Source organism: Cherax quadricarinatus, unplaced genomic scaffold (assembly GCF_038502225.1).
Source record: "Cherax quadricarinatus isolate ZL_2023a unplaced genomic scaffold, ASM3850222v1 Contig15, whole genome shotgun sequence".
Taxonomy (NCBI): Eukaryota; Metazoa; Arthropoda; class Malacostraca; order Decapoda; family Parastacidae; genus Cherax; species Cherax quadricarinatus.
In genome coordinates this window covers 380001-402500 of record NW_027195041.1, presented here as the reverse complement: position 1 = coordinate 402500, position 22500 = coordinate 380001, and the positions used below count along the sequence as shown (strand labels likewise).

Here is a 22500-nt window from a genome sequence, read left to right as displayed (position 1 = left end):
TCGCTTCATACGGGGAGGGTCATAAGAACATAAGAACATAAGAACGAAGGAACACTGCAGAAGGCTTACTGGCCCATGCGAGGCAGGTCCAAGTCTCCTACCGGCTTAAGCCAATGCACCCAACCTAGTCAGGTCAGGTCACATTGACTTAAGGGAGGAACACGGCAACCGACCTGGTAGCACAAGCTATCAGGTCTAACTCACACCCACCCACATCTACTCATGTATTTATCCAACCTACTTTTAAAGCTACACAACGTTCTGGCCTCTATAACTGTACTCGGGAGTTTGTTCCACTCATCCACAACTCTATTACCAAACCAGTACTTTCCTATATCCTTCCTGAATCTGAATTTTTCCAACTTAAAACCATTGCTGCGAGTCCTGTCTAGGCTAGATATTTTCAGCACACTATTTACATCCCCTTTATTTATTCCTGTCTTCCATTTATACACCTCAATCATATCCCCCCTAATTCTACGTCTTTCTAGAGAGTGCAGATTCAGGGCCCTTAGTCTATCCTCATAGGGAAGGTTTCTGATACATGGGATCAACTTTGTCATCCTCCTTTGTACATTTTCCAGAGAATTTATATCCATTCTGTAATACGGTGACTAAAACTGTGCAGCATAATCTAAATGAGGCCTAACCAAGGATGTATAGAGTTGAAGAACAACCTGAGGACTCCTATTATTTATGCTTCTTGATATGAAGGCAAGGATTCTATTAGCTTTATTGCGAACACTTATGCACTGTTGTCTTGGTTTCAGATTACTGCTAACCAGAACTCCTAAATCTTTTTCGCAATCCGTAATATTAAGATCTACATTATTTAGTTTATATGTGGCATAGTTATTGTCCTGTCCAACATTTAGAACTTTGCATTTGTCTATATTAAACTGCATCTGCCACTTCTCCGACCACTGCATCAGTCTATTCAAATCTTCCTGGAGTGCTCGAATGTCCTCGTCAGAATGAATTCGACGGCCTATTTTGGTGTCATCGGCAAACTTGCCGATGTCGCTCTTTATGCCCTCATCTATGTCGTTTATGTAGATTGTGAACAGCAGGGGGCCCAACACTGACCCCTGTGGAACACCGCTCGTGACGCTTCCCCACTCTGATTTCTCCCCATTTATGCAAACTCTCTGCTGCCTATTTGTCAACCATGCCTCTATCCAGGAAAAAATGTCTCCTCCTATTCCATGTGCTTTAATTTTCCTCAATAGTCTCTGATGTGGGACCCTGTCAAAAGCCTTACTGAAGTCCATATACACAATATCATATTCATTACCATGATCTACCTCCTCAAATACCTTAGTGAAAAAAGTTAATAAATTCGTAAGGCAGGAACGCCCCTTTGTAAAACCATGCTGAGATTCGTTGACTAATTTATGCTTTTCAAGGTGGCTACGAACTGCCTCGGCAATTATTGATTCCATAAATTTTCCCACTATGGAGGTTAGGCTTATTGGTCTATAGTTCGAAGCTAAGGACCTGTCACCTGTTTTGAAAATAGGTATCACATTTGCCATTTTCCACTTATCTGGCACCATGCCAGTTTGTAGTGATATGTTGAAAAGATTAGCCAAAGGTTTGCTAAGCTCCTCTTTACATTCCTTTAGAACCCTTGCATACAGTTCATCAGGGCCTGGGGATTTGTTAGGTTTTAATTTATCTATTTGCCTAAGGACCATGTCACTTGTGACCCTAATAGTGCACAGTTTATTATCGTCCTGTTCTACATAATTTATCATTACTGGAATATCGCTGGTATCCTCCTGTGTAAAAACTGAGAGGAAGTATGTGTTAAAAATTCTACACATTTCCTTATCACTGTCAGTGAGCTGACCCAAGGAACTTTTGAGTGGGCCTATCTTGTCCCTGATCTTACTTCTGTATACCTGAAAGAATCCTTTTGGGTTAGTTTTCGATTCTCTTGCAACTTTAACCTCATAATCTCTTTTTGCTTTTCTAATTCCCTTTTTTATTTCTCTCTTTAACTGAATATATCGATTTCTTAATTGCCTCTCTCCTCTTTTGATTTGCCTATATATGCCTCTCTTTTGACCAATCAGATATTTTAATCTATTGTTCATCCATTTAGGATCATTTTTGTTTGATCTGATTTCCCTATTTGGAACATAATTTGACTGAGCAGCTAGAACTATGCCCTGGAAAGCATCATATCGGCAACCATCACCACCTACCTGACCCTTAGTCAGGTCATTCCAGTTCAGCCCACCCCAGAAACGTTGGGCGTGTTTACTTACACCGGTTGTCTCTATTCACCCATCAGTATAATAGGTACCTGGGTGTTAGTGGACTGGTGTGGGTGGCATCCTGGGTGTTAGTGGACTGCTGTGGGTGGCATCCTGGGTGTTAGTGGACTGGTGTGGGTGGCATCCTGGGTGTTAGTGGACTGGTGTGGGTCGCATCTTGGGTGTTAGTGGACTGGTGTGGGTCGCATCCTGGGTGTTAGTGGACTGGTGTGGGTCGCATCCTGGGTGTTAGTGGACTGGTGTGGGTGGCATCCTGGGTGTTAGTGGACTGGTGTGGGTCGCATCCTGGGTGTTAGTGGACTGGTGTGGGTCACATCCTGGGTGTTAGTGGACTGGTGTGGGTCGCATCCTGGGTGTTAGTGGACTGGTGTGGGTCGCACCCTGGGTGTTAGTGGACTGGTGTGGGTCGCATCCTGGGTGTTAGTGGACTGGTGTGGGTCGCACCCTGGGTGTTAGTGGACTGGTGTGGGTCGCATCCTGGGTGTTAGTGGACTGGTGTGGGTCGCATCCTGGGTGTTAGTGGACTGGTGTGGGTCGCATCCTGGGTGTTAGTGGACTGGTGTGGGTCGCATCCTGGGTGTTAGTGGACTGGTGTGGGTCGCATGCTGGGTGTTAGTGGACTAGTGTGGGTGGCATCCTGGGTGTTAGTGGACTGGTGTGGGTCGCATCCTGGGAGTTAATGGACTGGTGTGAGTCGCATCCTGGGTGTTAGTGGACTGGTGTGGGTCACATCCTGGGTGTTAGTGGACTGGTGTGGGTCGCATCCTGGGTGTTAGTGGACTGGTGTGGGTCGCATCCTGGGTGTTAGTGGACTGGTGTGGGTCGCATCCTGGGTGTTAGTGGACTGGTGTGGGTGGCATCCTGGGTGTTAGTGGACTGGTGTGGGTCGCAAACCTGGGTGTTAGTGGACTGGTGTGGGTCGCATCCTGGGTGTTAGTGGACTAGTGTGGGTCGCATCCTGGGTGTTAGTGGACTGGTGTGGGTCACATCCTGGGTGTTAGTGGACTAGTGTGGGTCGCATCCTGGGTGTTAGTGGACTGGTTTGGGTCGCATCTTGGGTGTTAGTGGACTGGTGTGGGTCGCATCCTGGGTGTTAGTGGACTGGTGTGGGTCGCATCCTGGGTGTTAGTGGACTGGTGTGGGTCGCATCCTGGGTGTTAGTGGACTGGTGTGGGTCGCATCCTGGGACAAAAATTGACCTAATTTGCGGGAAATGCGGCTTTCTGTATAGTAGTATGTGACTGATGTGAGCTATGGTCTGTACAAGTTGTATCATATACTGGTAGAAATATTATTACTATTATTATTATTATTATTATTATTATTATTATTATTATTATTATTATATCTACAGAGTACACATAGAGAGTACAGGTGGTGTACAAGTGTTGGCAGTACAGGTGGTGTACAAGTGTTGGCAGTACAGGTGGTGTACAAGTGTTGGCAGTACAGGTGGTGTACAAGTGTTGGCAGTACAGGTGGTGTACAAGTGTTGGCAGTACAGGTGGTGTACAAGTGTTGGCAGTACAGGTGGTGTACAAGTGTTGGCAGTACAGGTGGTGTACAAGTGTTGGCAGTACAGGTAGTGTACAAGTGTTGGCAGTACAGGTAGTGTACAAGTGTTGGCAGTACAGGTGGTGTACAAGTGTTTACAGTACAGGTGGTGTACAAGTGTTGGCAGTACAGGTGGTGTACAAGTGTTGGCAGTACAGGTAGTGTACAAGTGTTGACAGTACAGGTGGTGTACAAGTGTTGGCAGTACAGGTAGTGTACAAGTGTTGACAGTACAGCTGGTGTACAAGTGTTGGCAGTACAGGTGGTGTACAAGTGTTGGCAGTACAGGTAGTGTACAAGTGTTGACAGTACAGGTGGTGTACAAGTGTTGGCAGTACAGGTAGTGTACAAGTGTTGGCAGTACAGGTAGTGTACAAGTGTTGGCAGTACAGGTGGTGTACAAGTGTTTACAGTACAGGTGGTGTACAAGTGTTGGCAGTACAGGTGGTGTACAAGTGTTGGCAGTACAGGTAGTGTACAAGTGTTGACAGTACAGGTGGTGTACAAGTGTTGGCAGTACAGGTAGTGTACAAGTGTTGACAGTACAGCTGGTGTACAAGTGTTGGCAGTACAGGTGGTGTACAAGTGTTGGCAGTACAGGTAGTGTACAAGTGTTGACAGTACAGGTGGTGTACAAGTGTTGGCAGTACAGGTAGTGTACAAGTGTTGACAGTACAGGTGGTGTACAAGTGTTGGCAGTACAGGTGGTGTACAAGTGTTGACAGTACAGGTGGTGTACAAGTGTTGACAGTACAGGTGGTGTACAAGTGTTGGCAGTACAGATGGTGTACAAGTGTTGGCAGTACAGGTGGTGTACAAGTGTTGACAGTACAGGTGGTGTACAAATGTTGACAGTACAGCTGGTGTACAAATGTTGACAGTACAGCTGGTGTACAAGTGTTGACAGTACAGCTGGTGTACAAGTGTTGACAGTACAGCTGGTGTACAAATGTTGACAGTACAGCTGGTGTACAAGTGTTGACAGTACAGCTGGTGTACAAGTGTTGGCAGTACAGGTGGTGTACAAGTGTTGACAGTACAGGTGGTGTACAAGTGTTGGCAGTACAGATGGTGTACAAGTGTTGACAGTACAGGTGGTGTACAAGTGTTGACAGTACAGCTGGTGTACAAGTGTTGGCAGTACAGGTGGTGTACAAGTGTTGACAGCACAGGTAGTGTACAAGTGTTGGCAGTACAGATGGTGTACAAGTGTTGACAGTACAGGTGGTGTACAAGTGTTGACAGTACAGCTGGTGTACAAGTGTTGGCAGTACAGGTGGTGTACAAGTGTTGACAGTACAGGTGATGTACAAGTGTTGGCAGTACAGCTGGTGTACAAGTGTTGACAGTACAGGTGGTGTACAAGTGTTGGCAGTACAGGTGGTGTACAAGTGTTGGCAGTACAGCTGGTGTACAAGTGTTGACAGTACAGGTGGTGTACAAGTGTTGACAGTACAGGTGGTGTACAAGTGTTGACAGTACAGCTGGTGTACAAGTGTTGACAGTACAGGTGGTGTACAAGTGTTGACAGTACAGGTGGTGTACAAGTGTTGGCAGTACAGTTGGTGTACAAGTGTTGACAGTACAGGTGGTGTACAAGTGTTGGCAGTACAGGTGGTGTACAAGTGTTGGCAGTACAGCTGGTGTACAGGTGGTGTACAAGTGTTTACAGTACAGGTGGTGTACAAGTGTTGGCAGTACAGGTGGTGTACAAGTGTTGGCAGTACAGGTGGTGTACAAGTGTTGGCAGTACAGGTAGTGTACAAGTGTTGACAGTACAGGTGGTGTACAAGTGTTGGCAGTACAGGTAGTGTACAAGTGTTGACAGTACAGGTGGTGTACAAGTGTTGGCAGTACAGGTGGTGTACAAGTGTTGACAGTACAGCTGGTGTACAAGTGTTGGCAGTACAGGTGGTGTACAAGTGTTGGCAGTACAGGTAGTGTACAAGTGTTGACAGTACAGGTGGTGTACAAGTGTTGGCAGTACAGGTAGTGTACAAGTGTTGACAGTACAGGTGGTGTACAAGTGCTGGCAGTACAGGTGGTGTACAAGTGTTGACAGTACAGGTGGTGTACAAGTGTTGACAGTACAGGTGGTGTACAAGTGTTGGCAGTACAGATGGTGTACAAGTGTTGGCAGTACAGGTGGTGTAAAAGTGTTGACAGTACAGGTGGTGTACAAATGTTGACAGTACAGCTGGTGTACAAATGTTGACAGTACAGCTGGTGTACAAGTGTTGACAGTACAGCTGGTGTACAAGTGTTGACAGTACAGCTGGTGTACAAATGTTGACAGTACAGCTGGTGTACAAGTGTTGACAGTACAGGTGGTGTACAAGTGTTGGCAGTACAGGTGGTGTACAAGTGTTGGCAGTACAGCTGGTGTACAGGTGGTGTACAAGTGTTGACAGTACAGGTGGTGTACAAGTGTTGGCAGTACAGGTGGTGTACAAGTGTTGGCAGTACAGGTGGTGTACAAGTGTTGGCAGTACAGGTAGTGTACAAGTGTTGACAGTACAGGTGGTGTACAAGTGTTGGCAGTACAGGTAGTGTACAAGTGTTGACAGTACAGGTGGTGTACAAGTGTTGGCAGTACAGGTGGTGTACAAGTGTTGACAGTACAGCTGGTGTACAAGTGTTGGCAGTACAGGTGGTGTACAAGTGTTGGCAGTACAGGTAGTGTACAAGTGTTGACAGTACAGGTGGTGTACAAGTGTTGGCAGTACAGGTAGTGTACAAGTGTTGACAGTACAGGTGGTGTACAAGTGCTGGCAGTACAGGTGGTGTACAAGTGTTGACAGTACAGGTGGTGTACAAGTGTTGACAGTACAGGTGGTGTACAAGTGTTGGCAGTACAGATGGTGTACAAGTGTTGGCAGTACAGGTGGTGTAAAAGTGTTGACAGTACAGGTGGTGTACAAATGTTGACAGTACAGCTGGTGTACAAATGTTGACAGTACAGCTGGTGTACAAGTGTTGACAGTACAGCTGGTGTACAAGTGTTGACAGTACAGCTGGTGTACAAATGTTGACAGTACAGCTGGTGCACAAGTGTTGACAGTACAGCTGGTGTACAAGTGTTGGCAGTACAGGTGGTGTACAAGTGTTGACAGTACAGGTGGTGTACAAGTGTTGGCAGTACAGATGGTGTACAAGTGTTGACAGTACAGGTGGTGTACAAGTGTTGACAGTACAGCTGGTGTACAAGTGTTGGCAGTACAGGTGGTGTACAAGTGTTGACAGCACAGGTAGTGTACAAGTGTTGGCAGTACAGATGGTGTACAAGTGTTGACAGTACAGGTGGTGTACAAGTGTTGACAGTACAGCTGGTGTACAAGTGTTGGCAGTACAGGTGGTGTACAAGTGTTGACAGTACAGGTGATGTACAAGTGTTGGCAGTACAGCTGGTGTACAAGTGTTGACAGTACAGGTGGTGTACAAGTGTTGGCAGTACAGGTGGTGTACAAGTGTTGGCAGTACAGCTGGTGTACAAGTGTTGACAGTACAGGTGGTGTACAAGTGTTGACAGTACAGGTGGTGTACAAGTGTTGACAGTACAGCTGGTGTACAAGTGTTGACAGTACAGGTGGTGTACAAGTGTTGACAGTACAGGTGGTGTACAAGTGTTGGCAGTACAGTTGGTGTACAAGTGTTGACAGTACAGGTGGTGTACAAGTGTTGGCAGTACAGGTGGTGTACAAGTGTTGGCAGTACAGCTGGTGTACAGGTGGTGTACAAGTGTTGACAGTACAGGTGGTGTACAAGTGTTGGCAGTACAGGTGGTGTACAAGTGTTGGCAGTACAGGTGGTGTACAAGTGTTGGCAGTACAGGTGGTGTACAAGTGTTGGCAGTACAGGTGGTGTACAAGTGTTGACAGTACAGCTGGTGTACAAGTGTTGGCAGTACAAGTGGTGTACAAGTGTTGGCAGTACAAGTGGTGTACAAGTGTTGGCAGTACAAGTGGTGTACAAGTGTTGGCAGTACAAGTGGTGTACAAGTGTTGGCAGTACAAGTGGTGTACATGTGTTGGCAGTACAAGTGGTGTACAAGTGTTGGCAGTACAGCTGGTGTACAAGTGTTGGCAGTACAGCTGGTGTACAAGTGTTGGCAGTACAAGTGGTGTACAAATGTTGGCAGTACAGGTGGTGTACAAGTGTTGGCAGTACAAGTGGTGTACAAGTGTTGGCAGTACAGGTGGTGTACAAGTGTTGGCAGTACAAGTGGTGTACAAGTGTTGGCAGTACAGGTGGTGTACAAGTGTTGGCAGTACAGGTGGTGTACAAGTGTTGGCAGTACAAGTGGTGTACAAGTGTTGGCAGTACAAGTGGTGTACAAGTGTTGGCAGTACAGGTGGTGTACAAGTGTTGGCAGTACAGCTGGTGTACAAGTGTTGGCAGTACAGGTGGTGTACAAGTGTTGGCAGTACAAGTGGTGTACAAGTGTTGGCAGTACAAGTGGTGTACAAGTGTTGGCAGTACAGCTGGTGTACAAGTGTTGGCAGTACAGGTGGTGTACAAGTGTTGGCAGTACAGCTGGTGTACAAGTGTTGGCAGTACAGGTGGTGTACAAGTGTTGGCAGTACAGGTGGTGTACAAGTGTTGGCAGTACAAGTGGTGTTCAAGTGTTGGCAGTACAAGTGGTGTACAAGTGTTGGCAGTACAGCTGGTGTACAAGTGTTGGCAGTACAGGTGGTGTACAAGTGTTGGCAGTACAGGTGGTGTACAAGTGTTGGCAGTACAAGTGGTGTACAAGTGTTGGCAGTACAAGTGGTGTACAAGTGTTGGCAGTACAGCTGGTGTACAAGTGTTGGCAGTACAGGTGGTGTACAAGTGTTGGCAGTACAGGTGGTGTACAAGTGTTGGCAGTACAAGTGGTGTACAAGTGTTGGCAGTACAAGTGGTGTACAAGTGTTGGCAGTACAGCTGGTGTACAAGTGTTGGCAGTACAGGTGGTGTACAAGTGTTGGCAGTACAGCTGGTGTACAAGTGTTGGCAGTACAGGTGGTGTACAAGTGTTGGCAGTACAGGTGGTGTACAAGTGTTGGCAGTACAAGTGGTGTTCAAGTGTTGGCAGTACAAGTGGTGTTCAAGTGTTGGCAGTACAAGTGGTGTACAAGTGTTGGCAGTACAGCTGGTGTACAAGTGTTGGCAGTACAGGTGGTGTACAAGTGTTGGCAGTACAGGTGGTGTACAAGTGTTGGCAGTACAGGTGGTGTACAAGTGTTGGCAGTACAAGTGGTGTACAAGTGTTGGCAGTACAAGTGGTGTACAAGTGTTGGCAGTACAGCTGGTGTACAAGTGTTGGCAGTACAGGTGGTGTACAAGTGTTGGCAGTACAAGTGGTGTTCAAGTGTTGGCAGTACAAGTGGTGTACAAGTGTTGGCAGTACAGCTGGTGTACAAGTGTTGGCAGTACAGGTGGTGTACAAGTGTTGGCAGTACAGGTGGTGTACAAGTGTTGGCAGTACAGGTGGTGTACAAGTGTTGGCAGTACAAGTGGTGTACAAGTGTTGGCAGTACAAGTGGTGTACAAGTGTTGCCAGTACAGCTGGTGTACAAGTGTTGGCAGTACAGGTGGTGTACAAGTGTTGACAGTACAGGTGGTGTACAAGTGTTGGCAGTACAAGTGGTGTACAAGTGTTGGCAGTACAAGTGGTGTACAAGTGTTGGCAGTACAGCTGGTGTACAAGTGTTGGCAGTACAGGTGGTGTACAAGTGTTGGCAGTACAGGTGGTGTACAAGTGTTGGCAGTACAGGTGGTGTACAAGTGTTGGCAGTACATGTGGTGTACAAGTGTTGGCAGTACAAGTGGTGTTCAAGTGTTGGCAGTACAAGTGGTGTACAAGTGTTGGCAGTACAGCTGGTGTACAAGTGTTGGCAGTACAGGTGGTGTACAAGTGTTGGCAGTACAGGTGGTGTACAAGTGTTGGCAGTACAAGTGGTGTACAAGTGTTGGCAGTACAAGTGGTGTACAAGTGTTGGCAGTACAGCTGGTGTACAAGTGTTGGCAGTACAGGTGGTGTACAAGTGTTGGCAGTACAGGTGGTGTTCAAGTGTTGGCAGTACAAGTGGTGTACAAGTGTTGGCAGTACAAGTGGTGTACAAGTGTTGGCAGTACAGCTGGTGTACAAGTGTTGGCAGTACAGGTGGTGTACAAGTGTTGGCAGTACAGCTGGTGTACAAGTGTTGGCAGTACAGGTGGTGTACAAGTGTTGGCAGTACAGGTGGTGTACAAGTGTTGGCAGTACAAGTGGTGTTCAAGTGTTGGCAGTACAAGTGGTCTACAAGTGTTGGCAGTGCAGGTGGTGTACAAGTGTTGGCAGTACAAGTGGTGTACAAGTGTTGGCAGTATAAGTGGTGTACAAGTGTTGACAGTACAAGTGGTGTACAAGTGTTGGCAGTACAAGTGGTGTACAAGTGTTGGCAGTACAAGTGGTGTACAAGTGTTGGCAGTACAAGTGGTGTACAAGTGTTGGCAGTACAGGTGGTGTACAAGTGTTGGCAGTACAAGTGGTGTACAAGTGTTGGCAGTACAAGTGGTGTACAAGTGTTGACAGTACAAGTGGTGTACAAGTGTTGGCAGTACAAGTGGTGTACAAGTGTTGGCAGTACAAGTGGTGTTCAAGTGTTGGCAGTACAAGTGGTGTACAAGTGTTGTCAGTACAGCTGGTGTACAAGTGTTGGCAGTACAGGTGGTGTACAAGTGTTGGCAGTACAGCTGGTGTACAAGTGTTGACAGTACAGATGGTGTACAAGTGTTGACAGTACAGGTGATGTACAAGTGTTGGCAGTACAGGTGGTGTACAAGTGTTGGCAGTACAGGTGGTGTACAAGTGTTGGCAGTACAAGTGGTGTACAAGTGTTCACAGTACAGATGGTGTACAAGTGTTGACAGTACAGGTGATGTACAAGTGTTGGCAGTACAGGTGGTGTACAAGTGTTGGCAGTACAGGTGGTGTACAAGTGTTGGCAGTACAAGTGGTGTACAAGTGTTGACAGTACAGATGGTGTACAAGTGTTGACAGTACAGGTGATGTACAAGTGTTGGCAGTACAGGTGGTGTACAAGTGTTGGCAGTACAGGTGGTGTACAAGTGTTGGCAGTACAAGTGGTGTACAAGTGTTGACAGTACAGATGGTGTACAAGTGTTGACAGTACAGGTGATGTACAAGTGTTGGCAGTACAGGTGGTGTACAAGTGTTGGCAGTACAGATGGTGTACAAGTGTTGACAGTACAGGTGATGTACAGGTGTTGACAGTACAGGTGATGTACAAGTGTTGGCAGTACAGGTGGTGTACAAGTGTTGGCAGTACAAGTGGTGTACAAGTGTTGGCAGTACAGGTGGTGTACAAGTGTTGGCAGTACAAGTGGTGTACAAGTGTTGGCAGTACAGGTGATGTACAAGTGTTGGCAGCATAAACAGTTTACTAACAGTGTGATTCACTGTTCACTGATGTCTTCCTGTTTCCTGTTTCCTGTTTTTATGTAGACGAGGTGTGACGTCACAGACTTGTCTGTGTTCACCCTGTTGTGTCTGTGGCAAGGTCGAGGCACAGCTCCTGGGCCCTGTTGTGTCTGTGGCAAGGTCGAGGCACAGCTCCTGGGCCCTGTTGTGTCTGTGGCAAGGTCGAGGCACAGCTCCTGGGCCCTGTTGTGTCTGTGGCAAGGTCGAGGCACAGCTCCTGGGCACTGTTGTGTCTGTGGCAAGGTCGAGGCACAGCTCCTGGGCCCTGTCTTTACCCTGCTTCTTACTCTATGTTGTGTAATGTTCTTTAAATAATAATAATATTATTATTATTATTATTATTATTATTATTATTATTATTATTATTATTATTATTATCGGGAAGCAAGCAGATCCAAGGAGAGGGAGAGCAGCTCCGCTTCCTAGGATCAAGAGTCTTTCATCAAAGGCGTCGATGGGTTTCAAGTTTATCGACTGCACTATTAGCAAAGTTGTTTTATGGAGATTGAGGAATATTCCATATATATACAAAGATGTATATACACCTCTCAGTGTATATATGTCGTGTCGAATAGGTAAAATTGGGCAGTTAGCAAAAACTTATTTAAAATTAAGTCCTTTCTAAATTTTTCTCTTATACGTTTAAAAATATATATTTTTTTGTTTATGTTAATGTAAAAATTAATTTTGTACCAAAGGAACTTTAGAAAACTTACCTGACCTTATTATAACAAGCGCAATTTAATTTAGTCTAATCCAACTAAATATATTTCAGATAAATTTACAATAATTTAATAATAAACACAACGAAATATATTTTTTGGGTTAGGTTCAGAATGATTTTTGGGAAATTATTGCATATCGTTGCTATTTAAGCCAAAATTGCAGGTTTTACCTATTCAGCACGACATATGCACAGATATATACTTCTCGGTGTATATAAACAGATATATACACTTATATATATATATATATATATATATATATATATGCATATATATATATATATATATATATATATATATATATATATATATATATATATATATATATATATATATATATATATATATATATATATATTGCATACAGGTAAGAAATTATTTAAGTTGGTGCTGGGAGCTGACTAATGGCATCTCAGCAATTACCATAGTAATTCTTGTTTAAACTCCCAAAATACTCGCTAAAACTACTCTCAATGTATATATACAAACACCTGGCGATGTATATACCCCGTCTTTATAGTAGGAATGAGTGGAAATACACTCAAGACACCTTGAGAGTACGTGAGAGTGTTATCTAAGTGCTGGTAGACAGCAGTAGCCTCGGTGTTGTGGTAGTGTGTGGTAGGTGGACGCTAGTGTCACTGGAGACTTTCTCGGTGCCATTTTTAAGTTTATGTGGTGGCAGGCAGTGCCAAGGACCTGGTTCTAAGCTTCAGTGGGTGTGCCACCTGTCCTACCACCCACAGGTAAGTTCTAAACTTAACTAGATTTACCTACATCAACTAAATAACAGATGGTACACTTAAGTCACCTGAGTTTACCTTATAATTTACCTGGTTCATAATTATTATCGCATTTCTTTTGTTTGTTCCGTAAGATGACGTCTAAATCTTTCCTTAATTCATAGTATAACTTAACAAATATTTGAGGATAATTGTGTTGTAGAGGTGTGAACTGTGCTCAGACCTCTGACAGGGAACTGACGTACCTGTTAAGCCAGTCACTGACCCTTCCCCACGCTACAAGGGAACTGACGTACCCGTTAAGCCAGTCACTGACCCTTCCCCACGCTACAAGGGAACTGACGTACCCGTTAAGCCAGTCACTGACCCTTCCCCACGCTACAAGGGAACTGACGTACCCGTTAAGCCAGTCACTGACCCTTCCCCACGCTACAAGGGAACTGACGTACCCGTTAAGCCAGTCACTGACCCTTCCCCACGCTACAAGGGAACTGACGTACCCGTTAAGCCAGTCACTGACCCTTCCCCACGCTACAAGGGAACTGACGTACCCGTTAAGCCAGTCACTGACCCTTCCCCACGCTACAAGGGAACTGACGTACCCGTTAAGCCAGTCACTGACCCTTCCCCACGCTACAAGGGAACTGACGTACCCGTTAAGCCAGTCACTGACCCTTCCCCACGCTACAAGGGAACTGACGTACCCGTTAAGCCAGTCACTGACCCTTCCCCACGCTACAAGGGAACTGACGTACCCGTTAAGCCAGTCACTGACCCTTCCCCACACTACAAGGGAACTGACGTACCCGTTAAGCCAGTCACTGACCCTTCCCCACGCTACAAGGGAACTGACGTACCCGTTAAGCCAGTCACTGACCCTTCCCCACGCTACAAGGGAACTGACGTACCCGTTAAGCCAGTCACTGACCCTTCCCCACGCTACAAGGGAACTGACGTACCCGTTAAGCCAGTCACTGACCCTTCCCCACGCTACAAGGGAACTGACGTACCCGTTAAGCCAGTCACTGACCCTTAGTTCCGAACGCTACAAGGGAACTGACGTACCCGTTAAGCCAGTCACTGACCCTTAGTTCCGAACGCTACAAGGGAACTGACGTACCCGTTTGTCATGTAGGGGGGGTAATGATTGAATAGGATATAAGTGGGGAATATGGGAGTAAGGGATTATGTAGGCAGGGGAGAGGCAGGCGAGGTGGTAGGAGTGAGATGATTAGCGGAGGTAGGTAGGTAATGACAGGTCAGTGGTGACCACCACGACACTCTCATTAATTCTACACTACTCACTAACATATGCCTCGCACATTCTTCACTCATATATAAACATAATAAAATATAAGAAATAGGAATAGCAAATAACGGGGACAGTGAATATTACTATTCTACTCAAACACAGTTTATTATTAAGTCCTTGTACAATAATATATTTGGGAACAGGAGTACATTATTGGGGTTTAGATAAATGGGATGGTACACATAAGCAGTGAGACAGGGAATACAATCAACTTGACCAAAATGAATATAACTTACAAATAGTACAGAGGACAGTTCACTACAGGAACTAAGCCACAGGTCCCAAGACCTACACAGCACGAGTACTGCGCCAAGCCAGTACTCTGCCCAATGTCTCCAACAGTCTCCTCCAGAGACTTCAGCAGCCTTCTCCCGAGCCCTGCACCCCAGCAGCAGCTCCGCTCGAAGTCTCTGCTCAGGAGCTCTGCACCCCAGCAGCAGCTCCGCTCGAATCTCCTGATCATGCTCTTCCTTGGGCTTTTATGGTGGTCCAAGCACCCTCCACAACCACGTGTACGACCTGACGCCTAGGTCTGACGCCGTCAAGAACAAAAGACCTCAGACGTGGGCGTGGCTACAGACGTTTGCCAAGGCAAGGTGTGACCATGTAATTGGTTAAATTAGGTCTCCCCAGAGACCTCACAAGCCCAGCTGGACTACATCACATCCCCCTTTCTCCCCCAATTTAAAATATCTGAGAACTAGGACAATTTGTCGTAGTTATTAGACTATTTTAGTCCTAATCCCTTAAATCTATTACAATACAAAGACTACTGTTACTACTACTACTGTTACTAGTACTACTACTGTTACTACTACTACTATTACTACTACTACTGTTACTACTACTGTTACTACTACTACTGTTACTACTACTACTACTATTGTTAGCAATAAATATCAATGTGTAAAGTAAGACAAGGTTATCCCTGGCACCATTAGTTAGGTGAGGTTGATGTAATTACTACTGAAGATAACCAGTGACCCAGATATTCACCTGATAACTTACCAGTTGCTACTACTACTACTGTTACTACTACTACTGTTACTACTACTACTACTGTTACTACTACTACTGTTACTACTACTACTACTGTTACTACTACTACTACTGTTGCTGCTACTACTACTACTGAAGATAACCAGTGACCCAGATATTCACCTGATAACTTACCAGTTGCTACTACTACTACTGTTACTAGTTACTACTACTACTACTGTTACTACTACTACTGTTACTACTACTACTACTGTTACTACTACTACTACTGTTACTACTACTACTGTTACTACTACTACTACTGTTACTACTACTACTGTTACTACTACTACTGTTATTACTACTACTGTTACTACTACTACTGTTACTACTACTACTACTGTTACTACTACTACTACTGTTACTACTACTGTTACTACTACTACTAGTTACTACTACTGTTAGTACTACTGTTACTACTACTACTACTGTTACTACTACTGTTACTACTACTACTACTGTTACTACTACTACTACTGTTACTACTACTACTACTAAAGATAACCAGTGACCCAGATATTCACCTGATAACTTACCAGTTGCTACTACTACTACTGTTACTACTACTACTACTGTTACTACTACTACTACTGTTACTACTACTACTACTAAAGATAACCAGTGACCCAGATATTCACCTGATAACTTACCAGTTGAAGTTATCTTTTTAAAAACTAAATATTATCTCGTCAAGAATGTGTCTGCAGGCTGTTGCAACCTTGTTCAATGTTTATGTAATACTGACTGTGACTCAGACACCTGTAACACCTGTGTTTATGACGTGTAACACCTGTTGTAACCTTGTTCAATGTTTATGTAATACTGACTGTGACTCAGACACTTGTAACACCTGTGTTTATGACGTGTAACACCTGTTGTAACGTTGTTCAATGTTTATGTAATACTGACTGTGACTCAGACACCTGTAACACCTGTGTTTATGACGTGTAACACCTGTTGTAACCTTGTTCAATGTTTATGTAATACTGACTGTGACTCAGACACCTGTGTAACACCTGTGTTTATGACGTGTAACACCTGTTGCAACCTTGTTCAATGTTTATGTAATACTGACTGTGACTCAGACACCTGTAACACCTGTGTTTATGACGTGTAACACCTGTTGTAACCTTGTTCAATGTTTATGTAATACTGACTGTGACTCAGACACCTGTGTAACACCTGTGTTTATGACGTGTAACACCTGTTGCAACCTTGTTCAATGTTTATGTAATACTGACTGTGACTCAGACACCTGTAACACCTGTGTTTATGACGTGTAACACCTGTTGTAACCTTGTTCAATGTTTATGTAATACTGACTGTGACTCAGACACCTGTGTAACACCTGTGTTTATGACGTGTAACACCTGTTGCAACCTTGTTCAATGTTTATGTAATACTGACTGTGACTCAGACACCTGTAACACCTGTGTTTATGACGTGTAACACCTGTTGTAACCTTGTTCAATGTTTATGTAATACTGACTGTGACTCAGACACCTGTGTAACACCTGTGTTTATGACGTGTAACACCTGTTGCAACCTTGTTCAATGTTTATGTAATACTGACTGTGACTCAGACACCTGTAACACCTGTGTTTATGACGTGTAACACCTGTTGTAACCTTGTTCAATGTTTATGTAATACTGACTGTGACTCAGACACCTGTAACACCTGTGTTTATGACGTGTAACACCTGTTGCAACCTTGTTCAATGTTTATGTAATACTGACTGTGACTCAGACACCTGTGTAACACCTGTGTTTATGACGTGTAACACCTGTTGTAACCTTGTTCAATGTTTATGTAATACTGACTCAGACACCTGTAACACCTGTGTTTATGACGTGTAACACCTGTTGCAACCTTGTTCAATGTTTATGTAATACTGACTGTGACTCAGACACCTGTGTAACACCTGTGTTTATGACGTGTAACACCTGTTGCAACCTTGTTCAATGTTTATGTAATACTGACTGTGACTCAGACACCTGTAACACCTGTGTTTATGACGTGTAACACCTGTGTTTATGACGTGTAACACCTGTTGTAACGTTGTTCAATGTTTATGTAATACTGACTCAGACACCTCTAACACCTGTGTTTATGACGTGTAACACCTGTTGCAACCTTGTTCAATGTTTATGTAATACTGACTGTGACTCAGACACTTGTAACACCTGTGTTTATGACGTGTAACACCTGTTGTAACGTTGTTCAATGTTTATGTAATACTGACTCAGACACCTGTAACACCTGTGTTTATGACGTGTAACACCTGTTGCAACCTTGTTCAATGTTTATGTAATACTGACTGTGACTCAGACACCTGTAACACCTGTGTTTATGACGTGTAACACCTGTTGTAACCTTGTTCAATGTTTATGTAATACTGACTGTGACTCAGACACCTGTGTAACACCTGTGTTTATGACGTGTAACACCTGTTGTAACCTTGTTCAATGTTTATGTAATACTGACTGTGACTCAGACACCTGTAACACCTGTGTTTATGACGTGTAACACCTGTTGCAACCTTGTTCAATGTTTATGTAATACTGACTGTGACTCAGACACTTGTAACACCTGTGTTTATGACGTGTAACACCTGTTGTAACGTTGTTCAATGTTTATGTAATACTGACTCAGACACCTGTAACACCTGTGTTTATGACGTGTAACACCTGTTGCAACCTTGTTCAATGTTTATGTAATACTGACTCTGACTCAGACACCTGTGTAACACCTGTGTTTATGACGTGTAACACCTGTTGCAACCTTGTTCAATGTTTATGTAATACTGACTCAGACACCTGTAACACCTGTGTTTATGACGTGTAACACCTGTTGCAACCTTGTTCAATGTTTATGTAATACTGACTCTGACTCAGACACCTGTGTAACACCTGTGTTTATGACGTGTAACACCTGTTGCAACCTTGTTCAATGTTTATGTAATACTGACTGTGACTCAGACACTTGTAACACCTGTGTTTATGACGTGTAACACCTGTGTTTATGACGTGTAACACCTGTTGCAACCTTGTTCAATGTTTATGTAATACTGACTGTGACTCAGACACTTGTAACACCTGTGTTTATGACGTGTAACACCTGTTGTAACGTTGTTCAATGTTTATGTAATACTGACTGACTCAGACACCTGTGTAACACCTGTGTTTATGACGTGTAACACCTGTTGCAACCTTGTTCAATGTTTATGTAATAGTGACTGTGACTCAGACACCTGTAACACGTGTGCAACACCTGGGTGTCTTCACACATGTGCAACACCTGGGTGTCTTTACACATGTGCAACACCTGGGTGTCTTTACACGTGTGCAACACCTGGGTGTCTTTACACGTGTGCAACACCTGGGTGTCTTTACACATGTGCAACACCTGGGTGTCTTTACACATGTGCAACACCTGGGTGTCTTTACACATGTGCAACACCTGGGTGTCTTTACACATGTGCAACACCTGGGTGTCTTTACACATGTGCAACACCTGGGTGTCTTTACACGTGTGCAACACCTGGGTGTCTTTACACATGTGCAACACCTGGGTGTCTTTACACGTGTGCAACACCTGGGTGTCTTTACACATGTGCAACACCTGGGTGTCTTTACACATGTGCAACACCTGGGTGTCTTTACACGTGTGCAACACCTGGGTGTCTTTACACATGTGCAACACCTGGGTATCTTTACACGTGTGCAACACCTGGGTGTCTTTACACATGTGCAACACCTGGGTGTCTTTACACATGTGCAACACCTGGGTGTCTTTATTACACATGTGCAACACCTGTGTATCTTTACACATGTGCAACACCTGGGTGTCTTTACACATGTGCAACACCTGGGTGTCTTTTCACATGTGCAACACCTGGGTGTCTTTACACATGTGCAACACCTGGGTGTCTTTACACATGTGCAACACCTGGGTGTCTTTACACGTGTGCAACACCTGGGTGTTTTTATTTTCAACACGTTCCGACAAGTATTTTTTCTCAGTTCAGTACAGAGATGGACAGTAGAAGGTGAAGTAATCAGTCCCTCAGCCTTGAAAGATAGGCTGATCAGTCCCTCAGCCTTGAAAGATAGGCTGATCAGTCCCTCAGCCTTGAAAGATGGTTCAGTCCTTCAGACTTGATAAGTATCCAGTCTATGAGCCTTGATCAGTCTCAAGCAGTAGGATAGACTCTTTATAAGTGCTTCAGGACAGGTGCAGCAGTTGCAGGTAGTGTCACGTGGGTGGGGCCCGCTAATGGAGGTTGGTCACTCCCCAAATTTTGAACAGAGGTTAGAAAAGAGGATATATATATATATATATATATATATATATATATATATATATATATATATATATATATATATATATATATATATATATATATATTAGACACCTGCTGGGATACACAATAGGATAATCAGCTGTGATAAAGTACTTGATATCTACTGGAAGTTGAATCATGGGGGGCTACATGGTGGTGGTGGGGGGCTAGCATGTGACGTAGTGGGCTAGTAGATGGAGTGCGTTAGTAGATAATGGGTTGTACCTAGCTTAGTGGTACAACGCTCAACAAGGATAAATAGGATCCTAGGATAGCTAGGATGATGGTATCCCTAGCCAAGATGCTATCTACCTAGCAGGTTTATTGTGAGGGAGGGAGTAGGGGGCTATAGAGGGCTGGGGGAAGGGGAGGTTGGTGCCAGTGTGGTGTCAGTAAGGTGCCAGTGTGGTGTCAGTAAGGCGAAGCAGTGTGCAAGACGCAGTGCTAGATTTAGCTGAGTTACTGAGAACTGTTGATGCCAGTGATTGTTGTTGGTGTGTCTGCGTGACCATCCAGAGACGGAACGCTTGTTGGTGTGTCTCAGAGTGTGACCATCCAGAGACGGAACGCTTGTTGGTGTGTCTCAGTGTGACCATCCAGAGACGGAACGCTTGTTGGTGTGTCTCAGTGTGACCATCCAGAGACGGAACGCTTGTTGGTGTGTCTCACAGTGTGACCATCCAGAGACGGAACGCTTGTTGGTGTGTCTCAGTGTGACCATCCAGAGACGGAACGCTTGTTGGTGTGTCTCACAGTGTGACCATCCAGAGACGGAACGCTTGTTGGTGTGTCTCAGTGTGACCATCCAGAGACGGAACGCTTGTTGGTGTCTCTCACAGTGTGACCATCCAGAGACGGAACGCTTGTTACAGTCTTGGCTTACACACACACACACACACACACACACACACACACACACACACACACACACACACACACTTACCTACCTATTAAGGGTCACTCACTAGAAAATAAAAATAATTATATATGATTGTAAGTCTGTAATATTGATGTATCATGGCAAATATTCATGAGAACAGCACTCCCGCCAGAGTGCAAAGCTTTTAACATCAGTTTTACTCTTGTATCAGCGGAGAGAACTACCTCCCTGGATGGTTATTACCGCCAGTCTACTACTCTTACTATTATGTACCTTTGATTTAAACAATGTTCGTCTTTGTATTCCGTACAGTTCAGTAAGAGCCTTGATATTGTGCTCAGTCTAGAGTGTTCCGTGGCTTGGTTGACAACGCTCTCGCCTCACATATTAAGTCTCCGTACTCGATCCCCGATACGGGTGGAAATACTGGGCTTCTTTCCTTACACCTGTCGTTCCTGTTCACCTGACAGTAGGTACCTGGGTGTTAGTCACCTTACACCTGCTGTTCCTGTTAACCTTGTAGTTAATAGGTATTTGAGTGTTAGGTGACTGGCGTGGGTGGCATCCTGGGTACAAAATCTAAGTGATGGGAAATGCTCTACATAACCAGGAACTTTCTATATAGAATGTCATAGGTGTGAGCTATGGTCTGTATAAGTTATATCATGTACTGGTAGAAATAAATATTGTTATTATTATATTGGTAGGTCCTGTGTTCTTTCTCCAATGTGTGATTGGCTCTAGTGTGAAAACCACGTCTAGTTGATCGGTTCGTCAACTGTTTGCAGTCTTGTTGGCTCCTTAACATGTTGGGATGTTATGTTTCATTACTTGTCTGTGTGTGTGTGTGTGTGTGTACTTACCTATATGTGGTTGCAAGGGGTCGAGTTGCAGCTCCTGATTCTGGATCCTGTGTGTGTGTGTGGGTGTAGAAAATAGTCATATTTAACAGTGTACTTCACAGTGTACTTCACACAGTGTACTTCACACAGTGTACTTCACACAGTGTACTTCACAGTGTACTTCACACAGTGTACTTCAAACAGTGTACTTCACAGTGTACTTCACACAGTGTACTTCACACAGTGTACTTCAGTGTACTTCACACAGTGTACTTCAGTGTACTTCACACAGTGTACTTCACAGTGTACTTCACACAGTGTACTTCACACAGTGTACTTCACAGTGTACTTCACACAGTGTACTTCAAAGTGTACTTCACACAGTGTACTTCACACACAGTGTACTTCACACAGTGTACTTCACACAGTGTACTTCACAGTGTACTTCACACAGTGTACTTCACACACAGTGTACTTCACAGTGTACTTCACACACAGTGTACTTCACACACAGTGTACTTCACGCAGTGTACTTCACACACAGTGTACTCACACAGTGTACTTCACACACAGTGTACTTCACACACAGTGTATCACACAGTGTACTTCACACACAGTGTATCACAGTGTACTTCACACACAGTGTACTTCACACAGTGTACTTCACAATGTATCACAGTGTACTTCACACAGTGTACTTCACACAGTGTACTTCACACACAGTGTACTTCACACAGTGTACTTCACACAGTGTACTTCACACAGTGTGCTTCACAGTGCACTTCACACACAGTGTACTTCACAGTGTACTTCACAGTGTACTTCACACAGTGTACTTCACAAAGTGTACTTCACACAGTGTACTTCACACAGTGTACTCACACAGTGTACTTCACAGTGTACTTCACACAGTGTACTCAGTGTATTCACACAGTGTACTTCACACAGTGTACTTCACACAGTGTACTTCACAGTGTACTTCACACAGTGTACTTCACAGTGTACTTCACACAGTGTACTTCACAGTGTACTTCACAGTGTACTTCACACAGTGTACTTCACAGTGTACTTCACACAGTGTACTTCACACAGTGTACTTCACAGTGTACTTCACACACAGTGTACTTCACAGTGTACTTCACACACAGTGTACTTCACACAGTGTACTCACACAGTGTACTTCACACAGTGTACTTCACACACAGTGTATCACAGTGTACTTAACACACAGTGTATCACAGTGTACTTCACACAGTGTACTTCACAGTGTATCACAGTGTACTTCACACAGTGTACTTCACACAGTGTACTTCACA

General features: G+C 44.4%; 1 protein-coding gene across 4 annotated transcripts in view; it reads left to right on the top strand.

Moving 5' to 3' along the window:
* LOC128704570 (uncharacterized) overlaps positions 1-22500 on the top strand; it is a 382531-nt gene that overhangs the window by 228046 nt on the left and 131985 nt on the right. Inside the window, exon 1 of one of the 4 annotated variants that reach the window (XM_070079767.1) lies at positions 12604-12772. The exons of the other annotated variants lie outside the window; for them this stretch is intronic. The gene's annotated coding sequence lies outside the window, so the exon portion shown is untranslated. Of the gene's footprint in view, positions 1-12603; positions 12773-22500 lie in introns of those variants that run through there. 4 annotated transcript variants of the gene reach the window in all.